This window comes from Crinia signifera, chromosome 8 (assembly GCF_055691185.1).
Source record: "Crinia signifera chromosome 8, ASM5569118v1, whole genome shotgun sequence".
Classification (NCBI taxonomy): domain Eukaryota; kingdom Metazoa; phylum Chordata; class Amphibia; order Anura; family Myobatrachidae; genus Crinia; species Crinia signifera.
The window spans coordinates 64378662-64404684 of record NC_139224.1 but is presented as its reverse complement, the minus strand read 5'-3'; the positions used below and the strand labels follow the sequence as shown (position 1 = coordinate 64404684).

At 44.6% G+C, this 26023-nt stretch overlaps 1 protein-coding gene across 1 annotated transcript in view; it reads right to left on the bottom strand.

The window, feature by feature from the left end:
* Positions 1-10153, bottom strand: part of LOC146026164 (activating transcription factor 7-interacting protein 1-like) — a 59333-nt gene extending 49180 nt beyond the window's left edge. Inside the window, exon 1 of the mRNA XM_083156582.1 lies at positions 9835-10153. The gene's annotated coding sequence lies outside the window, so the exon portion shown is untranslated. The remainder of the gene's footprint in view (positions 1-9834) is intronic.
* Positions 10154-26023: the final 15870 nt, after the last annotated feature.

Below are 26023 nucleotides of genomic sequence, written 5' to 3'. Positions count from 1 at the left end.
CGTAAGTGACGGTTGAAACGCGTTGGACCTTTGCAGATACCCGCAGGAATTGGAGCACTTGCCGGGGACCTTTGTTTGGAGCCTTTTGGGGAATGGTTTCCGGGACTTTATTCCCATAAGCGCTTTTGAGAACTTAATCCATCAAGTTCTCCATCGGCTCTGGTAATTGTTCTGATTTTTATCCCTATGCGGCAGATCATCGTTTATATTTCATGTATGTTTTATATCTCCCCATCCATTTATACCCTTATGCTGTTCTATGAATAAAACTGTGTTACACCATATGTGGAAAGGAGCATATTGGTGCCTCTGATATTGTTTGAGAAATCTACATATTCGGAGAAGAGGAGACGCCACTCCCTATAAGGGGCGTATGGTACCTTTTTTCTTATATGAAGAATTCTGGTGAGGGGAAGGTGTCAGACGTATCTATTTGGATGTGATTTACACTACCCTGTATAACGGAGAAGAGGATCGTCCCTAATAAGGAAGGAACGTCCCTTTCCGCTTTATATTATTACTGGCTCGCAGGAGGGAATACTACAAATCATATGTGTTTCATACACATTTTCTCTTTGCATTGTGTTTTTTTTGTGGTGAGGGGTCACCACTTGCTAGTATCCCCATCTGCTGACCATCAGCGCTGAGACAATTTCTGTTTTACCATCTCTCTTTTAAATATATGCAAGTGGCCCGGCATTTTCCGCTAATGGTCACTGGCCCCAATGCCCCTCTTGGATGGATGGAACTTTCAAAATTGTGTTGTATTCAAAAAATCATTGACCAATGTTTCGGGGCTGCAATGAACATTTGTCAAGGTGTGTAAGGTGAATCAAACATAAAAATGCTTACCTTTAAATAGGGTGTCAAGTGACCGTGTCTCATCTTCCGTTGTCCACACCAGCCCTGAAACGTTGTTTTTTAAAAAATACAACACGATTTTGAAAGTTCCTCAGAGTTCATGGTACTGGAGCTTCATCAGCTCATGAAGAGAATAAAAATACCAACAACAGCTAACTCCACTTCCCATCTCCAACTGCCCACACCTGCAAAATTTGAAGGGATTCCAAAGAACTGTTGCGGTTTTATTAACCAATGTGAAATTCATTTTGAGTTACAGTCCAGCCACTTCCCATCCGATCGCACCAAAGAGGCCTATGTTATATCCCTGCTATCAGCATCTGACCTGAACTGGGTATCACTCATCTGGGAGAAGTCTGACCCGATGTTGGCCGAATATCAGCGATTCATGTTAGCCTTCCATCTCATCTTCGATGAACCAGGGCAAATCATGTCGGCCACCACAGATATCCTTCGTGTACGGCAGGGAACCAGAATGGTCGGACAGTATCTCATACAATTCAAAATCCTGGCATTAGAGTTAGCCTGGAACGATAAAGCACTCTACGTGGCCTTTTGGAATGGTCTATCTGACCGAATCAAGGATGAACTAGCCACTAGAGACTTTTCATTACATTATGCAACAAGGTTGACTTGTGCTTCAGAGAGAGGGCAGTCTATATCCAACAGATTGAAAACATTACCTAAATCATCTCCCTTTCCACCAGGCGATGAACCAGTGCAGATCAACTGGTTCAAATTAACTCCAGAGCAATGTAGACTTTGTTGTTCAGAACAATTGTGCCTCTACTGTGCAGACCCTGCACATGGAGTAAAATTTTGCCCGAAGAAAGTGGGAAACACCAGATCATAAATTGCCACGGAAAGGGCAGGTTAGTAGTTATTAAATCCTCTCCAACTACTAACAATTGCATTCTTCAAGTGTCCTTACAAGTGAAGCAACACTTCAGAGAATTTCCAGCACTTCTTGACTCTGGAGCAGCTGAAAATTGAATTACCATGGATATAGTCAGACGCTGGTCTATCCCCACAGAGACTCTAAAACACCCTGTATATCTTACTGCTGTGGACAGTAGCCAAATACAGGGTGGATCTGTTACTTCCCGATCTCAACCCCTCTCCCTGAAGATATTCAGTTCTTTGTTATTCTAAAGGCATCTCACCCCATAGTTCTGGGGCTACCATGGCTTCAGCTGCACTACCCCAAAAAGGACTGAATCACGCCCAAATCCTGTCATGGAGCCTCTCTTGCTCTGAATCCTGTCTGCAAACAGTGTTACCTACACACCAACTCATTGTCAAGTTACCTGAAGGTCTGCCAGTACCCTTTGCCGAGTTTGCTGATGTCTTTAGTAAAGCAGCAGCCGATATTTTGCCACCCCATAATCCTTGAGACTGTCCAATCGACCTTATCCCTGGTAAAAAAATTACCTGAGACACAAGCCATGTCAGAGTATATTAAGGAAAACCTGACTAAGGGTTTTATCCGTTCCATCGTCCTCACCTGCAAGAGATGGGTTCTTCTTTGTCAAGAAAAAAGATGGTGGCTTAAGGCCCTGCATTGACTACAGAGGACTCAATGATATCACAGTAAAAAAAAAAAAAAAAAATCAATATCCTCTACCTCTCATCACTGAATGACTCGATCAGATCAGCAGAGTGACCATCTTCTCCAAATAAAATTAGGTGTATAAACTAATAAGAATCAGAGAAGGAGACGAGTGTAAAATGACCTTCAACACTCAAGATGGCCATTACGAGTACCTTGTCATGCCATTTGGCTTAAGAAATGCTCCTGCTGTGTTCCAGCACTTCATCAATGAGCTGTTCCGATATCTGGTATATTTATTTGATATCCTGATATTTGCCAACACTCTACAGGAACATCGTACCATTGTGAAGAGGTACGATAACACCACCCATCTCTACTGCAAGCTCGAAAAGTGTGTGTTTAAGGTTAGGACAATACCCTTGCTTAGCTATATTGTTTCAGGTCTGAAGATGGATCCTTCTAAAGTAAAAGCCAGAACTATGCTATCGGAGATCAAGAACTTTTGGCTATCAAAATGGCTCTAGGGGAATGGTGTTATCAGCTGGAAGGAGCCACACGTCATTAATATCATCACCGACCACAAGAACCTATTATAACCGAAATCTGCACACTGCCTCAATCCTCACCAGGCAAGATGGGCCTGGTTCTTTTAACGATTCAATTTTAAAAGAAAATTTCTGTCCAGGATTGAAAAAAGCAGCCCATAGAAGCTGGGGGCAGCTACATGTGCTATAACGGGGAAGCTACTGCACATACCACAGCGGTAACTGTGGGGGCAGAAGCAACAACAGTGGGGATGGCGGGGACTAGCAGCAGAGGGAGGTGGGCGGCATTGGGCCAGTGACAGCCCACCTCTGACACAGAGGTAGGAGCCTCCACTGTTGATAATATTGATATTGATCGTAAAGTATATAATCTGGTGTTTAACTAGTAGGGTACACATGAGACAATATGCTCCATGAAAATATATATATATATATATATATATATATATATATATATATATATATATATATATATATATATATATATATACAGAATCAGTCCTTTCCCTTTCTACAGACAAGATTTTTAATAGCAGCTAACAGGTGCTACTAATAAACTTGGCTGCAGTTCATTCCTGACCTCAATCAAAACCTGGACTGGATTCATGTTCAACCGCTGTTATGTATTTAAAACAGGGATATCTTGCTATCCCTGCCACACTATCTTTAAAGATAACGTTAGTGGCAACATCCAGGAGTATGCTGTAATTGAAGATATACAGTAGTCAGTAATACGTAGCATGAACAGACGCTAGAGCCTCAGGGGTCATTAATGACCAGCAGGAGTGTGCATCATTAACGATAAAGTGCGTACACACTCAAAGATATGCACAAACATATTGTTAACGATATTGGTATTGTGCATATTGTTTGCCAAAATCATCTTATATGTACCCAGATTTAGATTTTGGGCCTTATTCTAGTTCACTCTTTATGACAAAATCCTTCTTAGATGGACAAAACCATGTGCACTGCAGGGGGGCACATGTAACTTGTGCAGAGAGAATTAGATTTGGGTGAGTTATTTTGTTTCTGTGCAGGGAAAATACTGACTGCTTTATTTTTACACTGCAATATAGAGCTCACTTTGAAGTAAAACCCCACCAAAATCTAATTCTCTCTGCACAAGTTACATCTGCCCCACCTGCAGTGCACATGGTTTTGTCCATCTAAGAAGGAATTTGTCAGAAAGAGTGAACTAGAATAACCCCCTTTGTCAGATCTTTATACTTATCATTACAATTAAATCATTGTGTGTATCATTATGACATTTTTGCCTTACATCCAGGTGGTATAATGCCCATACTTTATTTTTAAAGATATCGTTAATTTTGGCAGTTCTTCTGAGCGATATCTTGGAAAACTCCAAATCACTCACTTTTTTCATCCTCTTACATTCGACCCTGGGTGACATCACAGAACGATATTCTTTACCAATATCATTCAGTGTGTATGCACAATATAATTTGCCCGGTTGTTCAAAGTACAACCTACAAATATCGGTACTTGTGTATTTGCAGGGCACCCAATTAACATACGTACGCTAGCATAGGGAAATCGCATCGCATGGCCCGTTTTAGTGCCGTGCAATGCGATCTCAGTAGTTAATATGGTATGGACGTTTAGCAGTTAGCGTAGCTGTGCTTTCAGAATAAGCGTAGGTTGCGCAAATAGCGTAGTCAGTCAGAACTTGCGTAAGTGTTCCCGATCCCTGTCAGATTCAGTCAGAGCTGAATAACTGACAGTAATGGCTGCATCAGGGAAAGTAGAAAATGTGACAGAATGGACAGTGATGGCTGGTGAACTTGTGACCATGTTCACCTTGCCAAACACAGAGGAGGAGGCTGTTCTATTTTTCCAGCACCACAATTTGCTTCTGGTCATGCAAAATTGTGTGAACGGTCACCCGATGCGCCTATCGATAAAAGAATGCATGTGGCGCTGACACATTAAGGCTTGTTGCAAGAAGGTGAGCCTCAGAGCGGTGCATTGGTTCCTGGGGTGCCGTTTACCCTTCCTGACCCTTGTCCGCTTTATATATTCGTGGGAAGAGGAGATGACAACTGTAGCTTATTGTGACCGTGAACTGCAGATGTCTAATAAAACCACATTGCAGTATAACAGTTTAATGCGGGAGGCCTGTACTATGGACTTATTCTCACAACCCCATAGGCAAATTGGCGGTCCCGGCAAGGTAGTAGAAGTCGACGAAAGCCTATTTGTCAAACAGAAAAGCAATGTGCCTGTAATGCTGCCTCAGCAGTGGATCTTTGGAGGGATTTGCAGGGAGACTGGTGACTGCTTTGTGACTACAGTCGAGAAGCATGATGCCACTACATTGATGGCCGCCATCAATAAATTTGTTGCACCAGGAACAAAGATTTATTCCGATTGTTGGCGGGCCTACAATATGGAGCAGCTTCAGCAGACCGGATATGAACATGCACGAGTGAACCATAGATTTCACTTTGTGGACCCGGACTCAGGGGTTCACACCCAGAACATTGAGCACATCACGGAAAAATGTAGTCGTACCTTGAGGAATTTATGTGGCGGAAGACTCTGGGCGCTAATAGTTTAATAATTTTTTTTTTAATTGATTGTCATTATTCTTGTTGTTTCACTTGATTTCTGTTTATAAATTTAATTAATTAATGAATGTGATATCTTTATTATTAATTCTTAAGTAAATTTCAAGATAATCATTAACACATGTAGTTATTAGTCAGATGTATGATATGGCAGGTATGAATGTGTTCCTAAAACACCCCCACTATCCACGCCACCCCGAAGGGTGGTGAGTGCAGCGAGCCCCGCGAGGCATCCTCCCAACCTTTTCATAACCCCACTATCCATGTCAGCGTGAAAGTGTTTTAATGGCATCGCACCCTATACAATCGCATGCGATTTTCCGTGAAGTGCGATCGCATGCGATGAGATAAGCCCGGGGCAAGACAGCAGTGAATAAATGACTTAGGAAAATCACATGGCACGGCATTAAAACGGGACATGAGATGCGATGCAATGCGATTCTCTTACACAGAATAGCCCACTAAGCAAATTGCTTAGTGGGCGCCGTGGTACTACACAAGTACCCAAATATCGCTCATGAAGCATATCGGCTAGTGTGTACAGGGCTTTAGACTTGGGTACTAGTAAGGATTTTATTCTACAAATAAATATATACCCATATTATTGCTTTAAAGACCTAAAAATGCATATTCGTAAAAAAATAAACACAGGCAGACGATTTTAACAGACAATGGTAAGTATCAAAGATAAAAGAAAAAATAGCGCTTACTGTATCTGTCCAACATTTGGAACTGGGATGGAATCTCTGTACTAACGCGTTTCTTCAGACTTTGACTTCTTCAAAATGCAGCACAGTGCTGCAGCTTAAATAAAGAAGCTATTTAATTCCTCAATGTTTTAAAGTCAATTACCCATGTCTTGCCGATGACGAGGTGATTGACCCTGAAACATTGAAGGATTAAATGGCTTCATTATTTATATTGTAGCGCCACCTGTGCTAAAGTAGTGTTTATTCCAGCACCCTGCATCTTTCAAAATCTATGCAGTTCCTCTTTACTGCCTGGGGTGTCCCTGTCTGCTGTGGTGTTTCTAGGTGTCTGGTCTGTATCTCTATCACACCAGACTGCAATAAAAGCACCAAAGCAGGCAGCAACTCCCCAGGCAGAAAAGAGGAATTGCATGGATTTTGAAAGGTGCGGGGTGCCACAGTGAACACTACTAAAGCATATGTGCATGCCTCCCAACTTTTCATCTGAAGAAATAGGGACACTCGCGCGGAAGGGGGCGTGGCGTATGCAAATGAGGGCGCGGCTTATGCTAATTAGCCGCGACCTCATTTTCATACGAGAATAGTACTAGATTAGGGGGTCTCCCAACTGCCACCCCCCGCAGCGGGACAATGCCTGCCGCGGGTGGGACAGCGGGACAGGACCCGAAAATCGGGACTGTCCCTCTAAAATCGTGACAGTTGGGAGGTATGTATGTGTCCGTAAAATCTTGACTGTAACAGTGGAGTTTGAGAACCACTTGCTTTAACTGCTTAAAAATGTACATAAACAGTGTTTAATTGCTTTACATAACTCTTTATCCCCCCACCCACCAGCCTATTACATGTGCTCTGGATATAATGGAGTTATATGCACAGAAAGGTGGGGTGGCGTAGACAAGATGGGAACTGGGAGGAGAGTTGTATGATAGAACAGGAAGGAGGATGGGAGGCAGAAAAGGAGTCGTCAGTCTGTAAAGAAGCTCAGCTCATTTATGGCTGGCTCACAGGGGTCACTTTAATAATCCCAGAACTCTGCTTTGTACATTGTGGGTGAAATTTAACAGGATGAGAGATTTGGTAAGAAATATCCAGGTTTGTTTTTTTTTTAAAGCGGCAATCACTTACATTTTAACATCAAACTGGTTTTGCAGTATAAATGATTGCCGCTTTAAAAAACCTGGAGATTTCTGACCAAATCTCTCAATTTCTGAATCTCTCATCCTATAAAATTTCTCCCTATGGATCTACAGCAATCTGGACCTTTCTGGCCCCTTAATTCCCATCTGGGCCACAATAAGCTTGCCTGTGCGTCTCAAGGACATATAACAAAAAAACATAAATCACTATCAAAGTGACCAGAACACTTTGCAGGTCTACCAGCCTCAATCTATGCACAAACATAGTGCACCAATGTTAATTTGAGGAGAGAAATGTACAGATGTAGCACATTCATCATTGCTGCGATGCATACACATGCATTGCAAGAACAATTAGCTGTGCCCAGCTGTGACTATTCATGCATGCAAATGGCCGCAGAATAGATAAGCACCTCTACATCTGTATATAAGCTTTTTTTATAATCCTTCATATGTACACCAGTGTTTAAAAGGAAAGGGTATTTGTGTGTATATAAGATACAAACCATTTGTTCCATCCTTCATTAACATGCATGGTGTCGCTAGCGCTGTCTTCAGGTTTCATGTGCAGCACATCAAACCTTGCATTGCTTCAATTGTCTCTGGGGGGGTGCACATATAATGTATACACACTGCGATATTGGTGATATGCCAGGCCAATCTGCCCAACCAGACAGCATATAGCTCAGTGTGTACTTTACACACAAGGGTTAATTTCCGTTGGGAGTCATTTAAACCACCAGTATATTTTTAGACTGTGGGAGGAAACCGGAGTACCTGGAGGAAACCCATGCAAGCTCAAACAGGGCACTGGATGGGAATTTAACCATTTAATGCTAACCATTACACCATCCTTATATAGCGCCAGTTCGCAAAGATAGAGTTGTTATTTTATGGACTCTATCAAAAATATTTCCTCAAAGCATACAATATAGATCACAATGCACACTGTAAGAGCATACCTCCTAACTGTCCCTCTTTCTGTGGGAACGTCCTGGTTTTTGGGGACAGTCCCACGTCCTGCCCGGGGACGCCATTGTCCCGTGGTGGGGAGGGGGGGGGGCAGCTGGGAGTCCCCCCAGCCTGAAGAGAATAGACGCTGCGCACATGTGCACAGCATCTATTCAGTGATGCAGAGGGGTAAAAAATAGGGGCGTGGCATTAGGAAGCACCATCCCACTAGGACGCGCCCCTTTCCACAAACCCCACACTCTTTTCGGGCATGCATGCGGCTCCGCTTGCCAAGCCCCAGATGTTGGGAGTTATGGTATGAGAACTTCTTCGTCAGTAATATATGTATACTAGGTAAAAGCCCATCAAAATGTCACTTAGTACCTTATCTGCTCCAATCTCTATCTTCATAACTCCCTCTCTCCATATCCAGGAAGGTTGAAACATATCATTTTTGTTTCACTTTCTGTTAAAGAGTAATTTGGTCCGTCGAGTGGCCTCTAGTGGTCACTGGCAGTACTTCGACTCAAAAAGGTGAGGAGGATTTAGCCTTTTATGTATATATAATCTTTGAATTGATTACTTATTGCACAATCTAAACCGTAGTTTGTTACAACTGCTGACAAAGGTAATGAAACATTATAAACAACAAAATGTACAGTGCTGCAAATACGCTACATGTATTTCTAGCACTGTACATAGAATTAAAATAGCTTTACACAATTCAGTATCAAACAGAAACTTACTTATAAAAAGTCATAAATGTCTCAATAGTCCTTGAAAAACATTACAGTGCAAGTAAATCGTACTGAAATGATCTATGTTGATGGTTCATTTTTAAAAATTGTAAAGAAAAAAATAAACACATATCGCCCCATATACACACACCAACAATAACTATGTTAAACTAAACCCCCCTCATTAGTTCATTTGACCACTAGTATTCAGCTCTTTAGCATCTAAATACTATTGAAGACCTTTATATGACTCAGACAGAGAAGCAATGCAGTCAATATATTTTCTTTATGTAGTCTCCAGATTTGCGCCACAGCCAGTAGGCATCTCGATAGCAATATTAGCATACAAGCACTTTAGCGCCTGTGACAGAAGTTGCTGGAACTATTCCACTGTATACGCCTCTGAATCACTACCATAATAAGCTCCCCAGTATGCAGTGGTATTATTTGGAGATTTCGGTCTTTCAAAGGTCTTCAAAAGCATGTATATGCTAGAGATGTATACTAGTGGTCAAATGTACAATTTTCCACCAATAAGAATAATGCAGTTACAAAAAGTCCCCAGTGGGTGGTACATTTGGCAGTCTGTGATAGTTTGCCACGCCCCCAACTATATTACCTATCTGCACCACCTCTGTGTTCCAATACCAACCAAACAGCTTTAAGAAACGGCGTCAGAAGTTTTAGCAATAACAGCTTAAAGTACTTACTGATAGATTACTGCATAAAAGGCAAAAAAACTCTCTCTTACCTCAGAAAATAGTGCCCACGTGGCAATCTTCCCCTTTTGGACACACCGTCAGCATCAAAATCGTGTTATATATAAATTACTATATGATCTTTGCTTCTAAAGAGAGAAAATCTAAATGTGCTATTAGAGAATACTAGTAAGAAGAATTTAAATCACGTTAGCACACATTTTTGCTACATAAGTATAATAATAAATAACAGAAAGAAAAGAAGAAAAGCTGCAAAGTTCAACCCTGTAGTTAGTATGGTCTGATTTCTTTGTACTGCTTTCTGTGCTTGCCATTAAGAGTACTGCAGCAAATGTGTGTTCAGTGAGGCACCTCCCCCACCACACAGCAGCACCAACAGACAAAACTAATCCTTCACAGATAAAAAAACAGGCCACGATATTAACAGTAGGCAGCATTGCTCCTTTATGGGCCCAAATGCAGACTAAAAAGGATGAGAAACATAACCTTTCAGCTGCTAATATCAATTAATAAAAGGGAACATTCAGTGTTCCAGGCACAAGACCTGTGTTACATGCTAGCAAGTAAAAGCTGCAGTTAAAGAAGTCTAGTCTAGCACCGATAAACAATACATGAAAGCAGGCAGGACTTCTGGAAGTAAACAGTCGCATAACATTGCTGGCTAAAAGCCTTTTCTTTTGCTTCCTTTAACAACTATTAAATATGAGCTCTACCCTTGAAGAAAATCATTAACTTTAATCAGATAATATTACGAGGAAGGTAATTGTTTAGTCCTTGTATAGTAACAAATCTGGTCACAAAACAAAAAAAAACACTCTAAGAAAATAGGGAATAATTACCAATAAAATGGCAGTGGATCATATAAGTAAAAACAGGAATCATTTTAGTTTCATATAATGAGCAGCACAACGGCACAGAAAACCCCATTTGGTTACTTGCTTTTAATTGGTGATCTTTTACTGCAGGCATGTCCAAACTATGGCCCTCCAGCTGTTGTGAAACTACAAGCCCCATCATGCTTTGCCACAGTTTTGCTATTAGGGAATGCTAAAACTATGGCAAGGCATGCTGGGATGTGTAGTTTCACAACAGCTGGAGGGCCACAGTTGGGACATGCCTTTCTTACTGGAATGTATCCTCTGTTTGCAGTAAACATTACTCCGTTCACTATGACATGTCTGCTGTAGTAGAAGGTGTAGTAACATGGATAAACAGTGGGTTTAACTAGTCATATTCTAAGTTTGTAAAAGAGACGAAACAAACCCACTGCAGATAATCATGGACCAGGGCCACTTAATCAAAATGCCCTGTTCCTTTGTAATCAATTAAGACATCAAAATAGATGTTTTTAACAGAATCATCAATGACACCTTCATACTGGGAGGAGCTATACATAAAACCGAATTAATCAGAACCTAGATGTACTAATGCAAGTACAGATGGATCAGCCACTTGTTCAGCCCACCGGCACACCTGAGTGATCCATCTCGGCATGCTGGTGGGCAAGATGGGGACACGCAAGCGTCTCACATGTTTGCATGTCCCATTGCCTCATATAGGGTGCGCAAGCATCTCACACATACTCCATTCTCAGCCAGCCTCGGTAAACGCCGCACTGAGATTCGCCACTTTCCAGATGGACAAGCGCAGCTCGATCTGTAGTAAACAGATGGTTGTTTCCCATGAAATTAAACTAATAATAGCTAGCATGTAGTATTAAAGATAAAAAGCGATATTAACGCTCTTGGGCAGTCCATTCGGTTATGTATTATCTATATCTATGTCAGTAGGTAATCATCTGCATGTTGTAATTGTTCCTTCATGATTTATAGATTGACTGCAGGTATGTACTTGTTACAGTACACACTAAAATTAACGATAATTCTGGAGAAAATGCATGCAGTATGAAAAAAAAAAACACCTTGTCACAAGCAAACCTTTGCACAAAATAACATGCATGCACTTAAAAGCCATAGCAATTTGCACCACAGGGAAGAAAAAAATATTCTGAGCCAATCTATTGCAGCAGGACTCTACTCATTATGACTGAAGAAGCTCTGGTGCTTGCTAACAGCAGCTCTTTTGTGTGTATGAGGTGACTCAACGGAAAAATACAGCTCCACCCTCCTGCATTCCATCCACCCTTCCCCCAATGTTTTTTATTAGCACAAGCTTTTTTTCTGTGCGTGCAGAGGACAGGATGTAAAAACACCCTTGCAGTGCTGTTCCTGCATCAGCTCTAACTGCATGCACGAGGATGCATATCTGCAGCATGAAACTAGCAAGGTTTATTTCAAGGTCACAACAAGGACAGGCCATTATAAGTGATAGCCAATTCCTGTTTGAAAAAATCTTAAGTATATAATAAATCTTAGTTTGATGTCACATAGTAATATCAAATATTTAAACATAGTTTTACATAAATAAGGGGGTTGGGCAGTTCACAGAATAGAGTACACAGCTTAATCATGCAGGAAAATAATGGTATACAAATATATTGCTTAGGTGGATTTTAAGCTGTGTACACACGGGGGCGATTATAGCAAATATAGCTGGAAATATGGTTGCTGAGCGATCATATTGCCAGTGATTGGAGTGTGCACCAGCGATAAATCGCCGGGTGCGCGCTCCTGTTTTCAGCCCCTGAATGGTCGCTGGTCGAGGAGCATGCTCCTCCGACCAGCGACTTCCACTGCCTCTTTTCCCGGCAGTGTGACATTTTCATCTCAGATGAAAACGGGACACTGAGCAATATGATTGCTGAGCAATATATTGCCAGAGATCATATTGCTCCGTGTGTACACAGCTATAGTCTGAACATGTCTAAAACACACATTTATAAGCGAGAAATTCAGTCGGCAAAAGCAATTATTATTTTACTATGTTACATCATGGGGTTATTCTGATTCACTTGCAAAATTCCTTCCCAAATGGACAAAACCATGTGCACTGCAGGAGGGGGAGGGGGCAGATGTAACATGTGCAGAGAGCAGGGGCGGTGCAAGGCACCGGAGCGCCCCAGGCGAGTCGGGGTGGGGGCGCCCCGGTGCTGGGGGGAGGGAGGGGGCGGGGGGTTGGTACCTGTATAAAAAATTGCTGCCCGGCGTCCCTGCAGTGCTGGGGCGGTCAGGGGTGTCCGTGCCATAGGGGTACCTGCAGCGCCGTCATGTGTATAAAGCTGGCTGCGGCCGGCGGGGTCCCTGTAGTGAATAGCAAATAACTAGCGCTTCCGGCGCCGCCGCGCGCATAGCGCTAGTTATTTGCTATTCACTACAGGGACCCCGCCGGCCGCAGCCAGCTTTGTACACATGACGGCGCCGTAGGTACCCCTACGGCACGGACACCCCTGACCGCCCCAGCACTGCAGGGACGCCGGGGCAGCAATTTTTTTACACAGTTCGCTGGGGGTGAGGGGCGAACTGCCACCCTCCAGGTGCCGGCGCCCTAGGCAAATGCCTAGAGCTGCCTAGTGGTGGCGCCGGCCCTGGCAGAGAGAATTAGATTTGGGTGGGGTTTTACTTCAAAGTGAGATTTATATTGCAGTTTAAAAAAAAAAGCAGTCAGTATTTTCCCTGCACAGAAACAAAATAACCCACTTAAATCTAATACCCATTTTACACCAAAAACGCCAGGTCGCACCCAGGTTTTTGATCCCTGCTTCAAGCCGGGTGCGACCCAGAGTTTGTTCTCTTTTACACTGCCCGCAGCCCCCCGCTGCCGCTGGGAGATGACGTCATCTCTAAGCGCTGATCGCCACCGCCAGGACCCGTGACGCTGCGCTGGAGGCAAGCCCAGCACTAAGGTAATCTGCTGGGCTGCCCCCAGCCCCCGTGCACCCCCTACCATTCACCTCCTCCGCTACCGCTGTCTGCAGAGTATAGCAGACAGCAGCGCAGGCTGTGTGCGCCCCCCTGCCCAGGTTGTACGTCCCCATTGATATAAATGGGAGCCGGGTCGGCTGACCTGGGGGTACCCATTTACACTGCCCTCTACCTAGGTCCTAGCCGTGTTCTACCCAGGTCAGGTCCTGTGTAGAAGTCCCGTGTAAAGGGACACGGTGTGTCCCATTTACACCGCCGCTAACCCGCCAAAGACCCGGGGTTTTGCGGCAGTGTAAAAGGGGTATAACTCTCCCTGCACGTTACATCTAATTCTTCTCTAATGGTGATTTTCACCATTTGAGAAGGATTTGCCTTTGCAAGTGAATGAGAATAAAGGCACATGTCTCTTAACATGACCCACTCCAGGAAGGACACCATGCTCTGTTTCTGGAATTACCACTTAATGTGTGATTGCCATCACCTGTTTTAATGGGTAGTAGTAGTTTGTTTATTTATAAGGCGCCACAAAGTGTCCGCAGCGCCGTACATAGCAAACCAAAAAAAAATTACAAGGTAACGTATAGGGTGTGTTGATAAAATACAGCATAAATAGGGGTATAGCTGGTAGAACTAAGATCAGCATCAGTTCTGAAGTAGGTGTCGAAATTGTTGAAAAAAGATGAAGTAGAGGAAGGGAAGAACAGGACAGGAGCACAGGTGAGGTAAAGAGGTAGGGTGAGTACTTGAGGAAGGAGTGCCCTACTCATAAGAGTTAACAGACTAAAAGGAGGTGGGTGGACGAACAAAAAACAATAGGATAAGTAGGAACGGATGGGAATGGATGGAGGGGTAGGGGAGGCAGGATAGGAGGAGCGAAAGAGGTTAGGAGGAGGAGAGATAGACTAGTCCAGGGCTGGGCAATTGCGGGCCTACAGATGTTGAGGAACTACACATCCCAGGATGCTTTGCATTAGTTTTGCTATGTGGCCATGCTGAAACTGATGCAAGGCATGCTGGGATGTGTAGTTCCTTAACATCTGGAGGGCCGCAATTGCCCAGCCCTGGGCTAGTCAGAAGAGTTATTTCCACACAGGTTATGGCAATCATAAATTAAGAGGGAAGTCAAGAAACAGAGAATTGTGTCTCTCCTAGAAAGGGCCATGTTAGGAGGTATGTTACATTTTATAGCACATACAGTACAAGGGGCCTAATTCAGACCTCATTACAGCTCACATTTTGTTAACAAAATAGACAAAACCATGTAGCACTGCAGGTGGGGCTGATGTAACGTGTGCAGAGAGAGTTATGCTGGGTACACACCAGAGCTATTTGGCCTCAATCCCATCAGTTTTGATGCAATTCTGACCAATGGGTATGTTTTAGATCTGATTTCGTTCATCAATCCAACTCTGACCGGGTGTCCATCACATGCACATTGTGTTTTAAGTGTGCGACCCAGCCTATTTGAGAGACATTTCTTGAAAACTCCCCCAGGGGCCATGTTTTTCAGTATCTTGAACAGCGCTGGCGCAGCAGTGGGACTGTCTTCTGCTCTCCTGATCCCATCCCAATCCAATTCCAACCTGGTATATTTTATTTCTCCACAATACGGTATTTATGTAGTAGCCGGGTACCCAATTTGCATACTTACGGCACTGTAGTGAAATCGCATCGCATGAGATTTTTTTGCATGCGATGTGTTCCGATGCGATTTTCCTATGTAATTTATTCACTGCTCTCTATAGGGTGCGATGCCATTTAATGTACTATACACTTGTATGACATCCAATAGGATTTAGGCACCCCCCACTATCCACGCCACCCCGAAGCACGGCGAGCGGCGGTGGAACGAGTCCTCCCAAACTTTTGTTACCCCCACTATCCACGTTGGCGTGGCGTTGATTTTATATAGTGTGGCGAGCCCAAAGCGTGGCGAGGGGACGCGGAATACATGTAACGTAATTCGAGTCAACTTGCCATGCTTCGGGCTCGGTGGCTCGCTGCGCTCGCCACACTATATAGAGTCAACTAAGCGCCGATGTGGATGGTGGGGGTATGAAAAGGTTGGGAGGACGTGTTCCGCTGTGCTTGCCACGCTTCGGGGTGGCGTGGATAGTGGGGGGGTGCCTAAGTCCCATTGGATGTCATTCAAGTGTATACTACATTAAATGGCATCGCACCCTATAAAATTGCATGCGATCGCATGCGATTTTGCGGAAGGTGCGATGCGATCTCATCGCACCGCCCAAGACCAGAGAGCAGTGAATAAATTACATAGGAAAATTGCAATGAATGTGATTGCATCACATGCAAACATGCGATGCAATGCGATTTTCTTATGCAGAATCGCCCACTAAGCAATTTGCTTAGTGGGTGCCTGGCTACTACATAAGTACCCACAATACTCCTATGCATGCTTTCCTGTGCCCTTGATGCACACCGATGTATGCTATACTGATATAGTTGATTTTATATAGTGTGGCGAGCCCAAAGCGTGGCGAGGGGACGCGGAATACATGTAACGTAATTCGAGTCAACTTGCCATGCTTCGGGCTCGGTGGCTCGCTGCGCTCGCCACACTATATAGAGTCAACTAAGCGCCGATGTGGATGGTGGGGGTATGAAAAGGTTGGGAGGACGTGTTCCGCTGTGCTTGCCACGCTTCGGGGTGGCGTGGATAGTGGGGGGGTGCCTAAGTCCCATTGGATGTCATTCAAGTGTATACTACATTAAATGGCATCGCACCCTATAAAATTGCATGCGATCGCATGCGATTTTGCGGAAGGTGCGATGCGATCTCATCGCACCGCCCAAGACCAGAGAGCAGTGAATAAATTACATAGGAAAATTGCAATGAATGTGATTGCATCACATGCAAACATGCGATGCAATGCGATTTTCTTATGCAGAATCGCCCACTAAGCAATTTGCTTAGTGGGTGCCTGGCTACTACATAAGTACCCACAATACTCCTATGCATGCTTTCCTGTGCCCTTGATGCACACCGATGTATGCTATACTGATATAGTCTGCCATTTAAGTACAGTTGTTTAAAATCCACATAGTGTAGGAACATGGTGTGAATTGAACCCATGACCGCAGCAGCGCTCTAAGTGCTAACCATTACACAGTCCGTGCATTGTCCACCATTGTTATGTGACAAACATTTCTGTGAGTTCCCCAATGTGCAATGTACGCAAAAAATTAGCCACTAGAATTGTTGGGGCCCAGGACTGACCTACAGTCCAGGCCCCCAGCGGCACAGCGACCTACATTACCATCCGCAACCCCCCCCACCCGCCCGTGCCTGCCAGCACCCCGCGTCCCCCTACCCCATTACTTACCATCACGTAGCATCGCTCCTTCAGCCTCCACCGTCGGTCAGGTCCGGAGTGCAGTGCACACACTGCACAGTGCAGCCTGCAGAGTGCCGAGCCCCTCTGTGTCCTAGGCTCGGTGCTCTGCAGGCTACACTGTGCGTGCGTGGCTGGGGGGCCGCCAGAGCCGGGAGGGGGAGGACAGCTGTTCCCAGGGCACCCCCCTGTCGGCGGCCCTATAGGCAGATAACATGACGGCAAATCTGGATGAGAGTTCGTAGTTTGTGTTGGTAAGTACAGACACTGTTCAAGTTGCTTGCCTATTGAATGGATTCCTCTTGACAATCGACATCCCCCACTCTGTTAAAATAGGCCATGTACTGTTCCCTGACCTGTTTGACCCATGCATTCCCCGTAAACAGTTGTGCTTGGGTTTCCAAGGAGGATATCTGCACTACCTCCTCTGGCAGATCTGAGTCTTCTTGGAGTGTTGTGCTGGTAGCGCTTTGCTGTGTTGGTTAGCAACAGAGCAAATTGTGCAGGACACAGCATGCCGTGATGACCCAGTCTATTTTGTCCACCCTCAAATGGATGGCAGTGTGAAATATGTGAAACCGGCTAGACAAGATTCCAAAAGCATTTTCCACAACACAGTGTGCCCTGGATAGCCTGTAGTTGTAGATCCTTTTGTTATGGTTCAGTCCCCTTAGCGCATATGACTTCATTACATGATTGTGCAGGCCGAATGCTTCATCCGCCATGAACACGAAATTCAGCCCATGTTTTGTTTCCTTGAAAGTGCCACGATACGAAGCACGCCCATTCCTGCTAACAACCAGGAAGATGAACTCGTAGTTCGCATTCACCACTGCCTTCAGTACAACACTAAAATAGCCCTTATAGTTTTTGTAGTAGGAACCACTGTTGACAGGCTGGGCTATGCAGACATGTTTCCTGTCAATGACTCCTCCACAATTCGGGAAGTTCTATCTCTGGTCAAACTCCTCTGCAATGGCTTTTCAGTCGTTGACGCTGGTAGGGAACTGAAATCAAAAAGTAAATACAATTGATTAGTAACTTTTTTTTTCAGCAACACAGAGGTGACACCAATCCGCCTCAGACTCCATACCTCTCTATGCTATCAGACACTCCAGGTTCTTCAAGTGATGCTGCCACAACACCCACTCACACTCACCCTGACACAACACCATGCTAAGAACATGAGCCGCAAGGGGAAAAAAGAGAAGCAGCAGAAGATGACTTTCTTATGTGGGCAGAGCAGGTCCTACGAAGGCACCCGGACCAATATGATGCCTTTGCAACATACTTGGCATACGGTTCGGTTTACACCAGCTGTCTCCAGAAACTGGCATTCGAAAGATTAAGCAGCGAGCTGTTGCTTCAAGGGCATTTAGGGCACCTGAAAATTGACAGCCAATAGTTTGATTTGCTCCATTAACTGAAAGTCTAGAGCCTGCTCTCCCTGCCCCCTTACCAGCCACTTCATCATGCCCATTTTCTCCACCACTCATCCCAGCACTCTTCTCACAACTGCCTCAATCATCCAGCTACAGCCACCTGTAGGAATCATTACTGGAGGAAGACCAGGATTCTCATCTTTTTGATAGACCTATAACCAACTATTGCACATGACAGATGGTGTCTCTGGCGCAGATATGTGAAGGCCAATTCACACGTGGTGCATGGTGCACACATCAATGGGGCAGGCCCATTGCATTTGCACCTTGCACCACGTGTGCCAGTGCCTTTACATATCTGCTTCTAAAGCACCCTCAGTCATACTGTACCATACCTATTGGGAAATTTTACAAAGTGGGTGATACAAATTGTTGATAGACTTTTTTGTTCTATTTATTTACCTTTTTTATATGCTGCTATCTGTGTATGGCATTATCCGGAGGGAGACCAGGAGTCTCCTCTTTCTGAAGACCGTTAAGCAAGTATTGCACATTTTTTACTTTCCCAGTAGGTATGGAGCTGTATGACAGATAGTGTCTCTGGCGCAGATATGTAAAAGGTCATGCACACATGGTGCATGGTGCACATCAATGGGGCCTGGCCCATTGCATCTGCACCTTGCACCACGTGTGCCTGAGCCTTAGAATATCTGCATCCAAACCACTCTCTCTCTCACCCGTACCATACCTATTGGGAAAGTTAAAACTGGGTGATACAAAATGTTTATATATATTTTGTTTTATATTTGAACCATTTCTATCTTTTGGAAAGTAAAAATATATTCTAAATGGTTAAAGTTGATCATACAAAATGTTAATATATGTTGCTATACTTTTACACCTTTTTTATATTTTAAAGGCCTAAAATATCTTTTAAGCATCTGTCCTAGGCCTAATTATTAATAAAACAGTTTTTGTATTCACATTAAAGTGTACAGTGTATTTTTCCTCCTTACCTTGCAATACTGGTACTGGAGCACCTTCACAATGGCTTTGCAGGTCTCAGGGATGATAAAGCCCAAAGCTTGTGGGAAGATGAGGGATCCAAACTTCAGGTCAGCCAGAGACCGTCCTGTTGCCAGGAACCTCAGGGTCACCACTAGCCGGTCCTCAGTAGGGATAGCCATCCGATACTTGGTATCCTGCTTCTCAATGTAGGGGGTCACCAGACACAGCGATTCCTGGAAGGTGGCATCATGAATTTGCAGGAAATTTCTGTAGTCATCTGGATTGTTCTCCCTAATGTGCCTTAGCAGTGGCATGCGAGAACGAGTCTGACGGCTTAGTAGCAAATGATTGGTCCAGCAAGATCTTGCTTTCCTACACCTCAGCTTCAACACAGCATAGTAAAGCAGGTGATCTTGCTGGTAACGACCCATCAGTGAAGATTCCATAATGGACACTGTAATGTAGCGTTAAAACACACTTTGTAATGGCAGCCAAAACAAAGCAATGCAAAATAGCTATGTGCAAAGTTCAGCAGATATACACCAAGTCAATGGCCAATCTGACAACAGTCTCATGGCGTACTTTGCAAAACACATGAAGCACCGATCTGACCATCTAATGACCATCGCAGTCACATCCAGATCGGATTTAGATCGTTTTGCACAAAAAACACTGTTTGTACATATCGTTAGCTGGGGACTGCCCGGGAGTTCCGGGGAAGTTCAAGGGAAATTGTTTCTCGATCATCTAATGATCGTGGTCATACTGGTGTGTACCCTACATGAGATTTAGAAGAGGTGTGTTCAAACTGAAATCTAATTAAAGTGTAAAAATAAAGCAGGAAGGAATTAGCAAAGATAAGGTTTTAGGCATTTAAGAGGTGCTTTTCTAAGAGCAGCTGCTTAGGGAAGGGATTTAGGGGTTATTCAGCTTGGTTTGCAAAGCACATTTGGTTTGCTAATGATCATAATACACATGGTTTTGTCCATAAGCAATCCAAATGTGGTAATAATGAGGTAAGAGCGTTTGGCCACAGGTAAAGGGGGTGTGACCACAAGTAAAGAGGTTGTCATCATAAGACTGGCTGTCTGACTGCATGAGTGCAGGGGCACTGGAAGATTAGTGTCAACCACAGAGAACCGTGGGATGGACAGGAAGGCACCTGTCTCTGAGTAGCATTGTGAGAATCCATGGGGGTAATTCAGACCTGATTACACGGTACCCGATTATTAGACTGTGCATGATGCCCAGCAGCGATGAACTTCGGCTACTTTTTTATTGGCTGGCCATTTGCAGGGTGATTAACAGGAAGTAGGCACCTGGTAATGTTTAGTGGGACTGCTAGGAAAAACAAAAGTGTGCCCACAAAACGCTAGGCGGGCCTAAGCATTTTAGGGGAGGGTATGTGATGTCAGTAACTGGCCAGATATGCCTGTTTTCATCGCAGCGCCAAGTAAGTCTCTGGCCCTGTGATGAGTGTAAAAATCATTTAATCATCAGTGGCTTACGATGGGATTTAGACATATTTGCATGGCTGCAAATAGATTTGTAGCCATACACATGTATTCACACAATGATCACATTAATTCACTATGGGCGGTATTCAATGAGAATACCTGCGAGGTGCAGCGAATCCATTTTAGGATTCGCTGCACATTCCCCACGTTCCGGAGCCGGCGGGCTCCGGTATTCAACGTGTCAGGGGCTCGCTGCCCCTGACTGGCGAATATGAGCTCCTGCGGCAATTGCCGCAGGGAGCCTGAGGACGGTGCCAGGCAGAGAGATGGAAGTCTCTCTGCCTGCCCCAGAACTTTGTGGGGGGTAGGTGGGCTCCCCGGGTGCCAGGCAGCACAGGCTGCCCCCCAGGGGTGCCAGCAGGGGACCGTATATTCACTATACCCGATCGTAACGATCGGGTGCAGTGAATATATGAATATGTAATGAGCGGCTCGGCTCCGGCGCCCCCTGCTGGCTGCTGTGTAAAAAAAATATATATATATTTTTTTAAATTAAATATATATTCATGTGCTTACAGCACATGAATAAAAATAGCATGCCCCTCCTCAGAATAAAATTCCTGATTTTTTCACACCAAATGTAAAAAACAAAACACTTTATTTTAAAAGTTCACATTCCACTTCAGCATAAAAAGATAGCGATTGCTACTCGGTGAATCATGGTGAAAAATACCTTGAAATGTATTCGCCATGTGGTCATTGAATAGGGTGATTCACCGTTTTAGTCAGAAATTCGCCAAACAGCACAAATTCGCCATAAAAACATGGCGAATCAGGCTCATTGAATACCGCCCTAAGTGGGATTCCACTCTAATAGGGCTGCATCATAACTAAATGCTGGATACTGCAAATTTGCGGCTGTGCGATCAGGTCTGAATGTCCCCTCATGTCCCTGCGGTGCTGCTATAGAAATCTGGAAGATGCAGCACCCAGGACAAAATGGTACAGATCCTGTTGCTGGTACAGATGATAAAACAAAAACAGTACTGTACCAGCTAAACTGGAACAGTTGGAAAGTGTGGCACCATGCAACAAGGCAGATTTGAGGATATGAGTTAAGGCCCATACACACTGGGCGACTTTGAGCTCAAAACATCATTTTCAGCTCCAGGCCCATTTAGACCTTAATCTGGCACTGGCTCAGTGCATACCCACTGAGATGCTTTCCCCCTGCCCAGCGCTGTCAGCGGGGGGCAGACAGCTTTGCATAGTGCTGCACTATGCAAAGCCGTTCTCAAAGCCGCTCATCTGCCGGTATGCACAGAGCCAGTGCCAGATTAAGGTCTAAATGGGCCTGGAGCTGAAAATGATCAAGGGCCTATTATGCGCAATAATAGGGGTTGTGGCCAGCCCAGAACCTAATAATGTGGGGGGCGTGACCAGTGTTCTGGTTGGGCGGTCTGCTCATGGGTGTGTCTCGATTTGTGTAAATAATTGAATCTAATTGTGTATATATATATATATATATATATATATATATGTATTACAAATTCAAACACTCAGAGGATGCAGGGAGATATAGTGCATTCCAGTCATAAAAAAAAATACTGAAAGCCAAAACTTGGTAGCCAACATTTTAGCACCTTTTATGTGGTCACCTAAGTTTACTACACCCAGGGCCAGCTCTACCATTAGGCAGCTTTAGGCAGCTGCCTAGGGCGCCGGGATCTGGGGGGGGGATCCTTATTTTACTTAATGCAGCTGTGGAACTTCTAAGACCTCACCTCCATACTTTCCCTTGAGGCGTACCTCCCTACTTTGCTTTCCCCTCCTCTTTGTACTCTGTTGTGGGTAGCAAAGGAAGGCCTCCAGGGAAAGCAGGAGACTTGCCCACCTTGCCGGGGGCTGGGAGGTCCACCTGATTTTGGGAGCCTCCTTGCCATTGATGAAATGTTAGGAAAGTATGCCTTAAGGGGTTGGAAAGTGGGAATTGGTGGTCAGGGGGAGGAAGTGGGGGGTTTGGGGCGCAGTAGGTTGAAGTTTTGCCTAGGATGCTGAGAAGCCTTACACTGGCCTTGACCAAACCATATACCCCTTATACAAATCAGGCAACAATAGTAACCCCCTATACTGTATTTGCCTCTTACACATAATGCCACATGGATTGAGCCAAAATACACACTATACCAAGCGGATTGAGACAAAATTCACAATATCCTTCTCAAACAAGGGCATTGCATGCCAAAGGCGTGCATTCAAAATTTACACCATAATGCCCATTACATTTTAAGCCACAATTAAAAATGATGCTACATAAGTGCTGCTTACCTACGTGCTCATTGCCAATGGTTCCATGCTCGTTGCCATATAGGATTACATGCTCAATGCCAAGGGGGAATACATGCTCGTGGTAACTGAGGGACAGCCGACACCAGGCAGAAGTGACAGCCATTGACAGCCGGACAGAGAATGCAGGGGCTGCCCGGCTGTATTCGGAGCACTGCAGGTCCCGGCTATTTGAAATAATACCCCTTTCACACCAGAAAATACAGGGAATTACCCAGGAATATGGTCCCAGGATCATACAGGGACATTCCCGAGCTGGCCCCTTTTACACCAGCCTAGTCCGTGCATTTTCTGGTGTGAAGGGGAGAGAACCCCCCCCCCCCCCCTTATCCAGCTATATCGTTTAACCAGCTATATCTTTGGAACCAACTGCCCCATTTATATGAGAGGTATCAGATTGAAGGACCAGCAATTTGGGTTCGAATGAGATCAACTTTGAGCTTCTGTAATGCCAGGGGGGGAACTGGCAGCCTTCGGAACTGGGTGGGGGTGGCTGAATTATCAGGTACCTCCGGTTCTCCGGGGGGCTAGCGGCGGTATCTCCGGTTCCCGGGGGGCTAACGACGCGAGGCTGGGCTCATTGGAAAGCCCCAGTCCTTATCCACAAAATGGGCCTGTTTGGAGAGTGGGCCTTGAGCTGTAGCTCCATCAGGCCCATTGTTAATCCGGCCCTGCACTGAGCGGCTTTCCCCCAGTGATGACAGCGGTCATTGCTGTCCATACACACTGGGCATAATCGCCCAGTGTGTATGGACCTTTAGGGTGATCACTTATCCCCTGCACATTGCAATAATGTATAAAGTAATAAAATAAATATCTGGCACCACAGTCAGAACATACATTTGGTTACCATATAGCTTATCACTCCATAGAATATAACAATACCTATTTTCTTTATACAGTATGTAGATAAGCTAGCCATGCATGATGCTGACACATTTTAAAAAAATCATAGGGTTTAATAACTTATTGCTCAGAAACTTAAATGTCTAGGCATACCTTATAGATGTGAGGCACTTCATTAATTGACAATTTAAACCTTGCTATAGACTTAGCTTTTCACACCTTTTATTGCACTAGAGCTACAAGGTAGAACTCATTTATTATTATCCGTAGTATAGTCAATGCGTCCATTTTGTGGTTTGTATTCAATGCTTTAGTAATGGGTTTGGCTTATCTCTCAGAGTAAAACTTAAATTTGAATCTGGGAATCTGTCATACCAACAGAAAATGTACACGTTCAATTGAATACACTGTAAAAGGGTGTACGTACAATATGCAGCTAAAGCACAGCTGTATGCAAAGCAACTCTCACACAGCTTATTTGTATGACTTGTGGTATGTTACACTTGGGTGTATTAATCACATTGTGCACGCAACTCAAATAGTTGGAAACGATTCCCGTGTACACACCTAAAATGTGCATTCCCAGCAGAGGCTGGATAATTAATACAAAAAAGGACATGCTGCATACCAAGAATGCTTTCATATACTGTGTGCAATTAGGGAAGAATAGTCAATGTTTAAGTGCAGTGAACAAAAGTCATAAACTGCAAAGATGTGTCCTCCTTCACTGCAGAGTTGCCCAGAGAGGGCAGCCAGCTCAAGGATGTAGGGGGCTGGGCCAGTGGGCATGATGTGAAAGGGGCAGGGCTGGAGGAGGGTATTACAGTTATTGCACATCGGGGGGCTGGGCCACAACAATGTAATTTGTGGGCCCCCCTGCCAGTGGTGTTGGGGTGGGGGATAATTTGCAGGAGGCTGGGGCCATGGCGGGGGAATTGACCACCTTTCCATGGGGCTTGGGCAGACGCAATTTTTAGGAGTCTCTTGGCCATTCCAGGAGGGTAGGCAATAGAGATCGCTACTGAGTAAATGTATCAAAACAATGTCTTGAATCATAAAGACTCCAATACACTATGTGATTTGGGCCTGATTTCACCCGATTCCGGTGGATTAGGCCGTGAAATCGTCCCAAATCGCATGTGTATGACAACCAATCCGATGCACGGTCCCATGCGCAATGGATCTGGAGATCATACGTGCTGCACTTAAGATAAATCTTATGTGCAGTCATCAGCGGCACATCTTGGGTGCTTTTTATCATGGAGGGGGGACTCTGAGAGCTGGGGGGCAAAAGCCAGGCAGCAGGCACATTTAAAAAAATTATAGAATTGAATAGGCTCTCTCAGCCAATTAGTGGCTGCCCATTTTTTTTGTATGTTTTTTTTTATTTTTTATTCTCCTGCAGCACGATTTATCACATGGCCCATCAGGTGCCTAATTGTATGTGAGCCCTCCCGGGGAGCTGTCAGGGAAGTCAGGTCTGACTAAAATGTATGGGGGCATTTAGGAAGTTCGAATGATTCAAGTCACTCAGAGTTTGGTGTGTTGAGATAGCCTCTCTCCTAGTCTGTCACAGTGAGAAGGAAGTAGAGGTTACAGTTAGTGTCAGTGAGTCAAGTCACTCCGTGTGAGTCATGACTCATTACATGATCTTCAGTATCAGTGCTGCAGCAGCTGCGGAAGCTGGGACTTGGGTGGGTCACTGATTCACGGGCGTCTACTGTGTACTGTATATGTTTTAGCTATGAACTCATTGTTTACAGCCACACTCTGATTGGGCAGATACACCCCCTGGGAGGGAGCAGTGTGATGCTGCTCTGGGTCAGGGCAGCTCCTGACTGCCTGTAAGTCAGTGACAGTGAGTCAATAATTTGAGACTGTGCAAACTCAAATGGATCAGATTCATTCAGCACTAGACTGCAGGGGGCAGAGCCCATATCATGCACTGCTCACTTGGGTCTATTTACTAAGAGAAGCAGCTAATGCAATGATTGTTAATAATATAGAA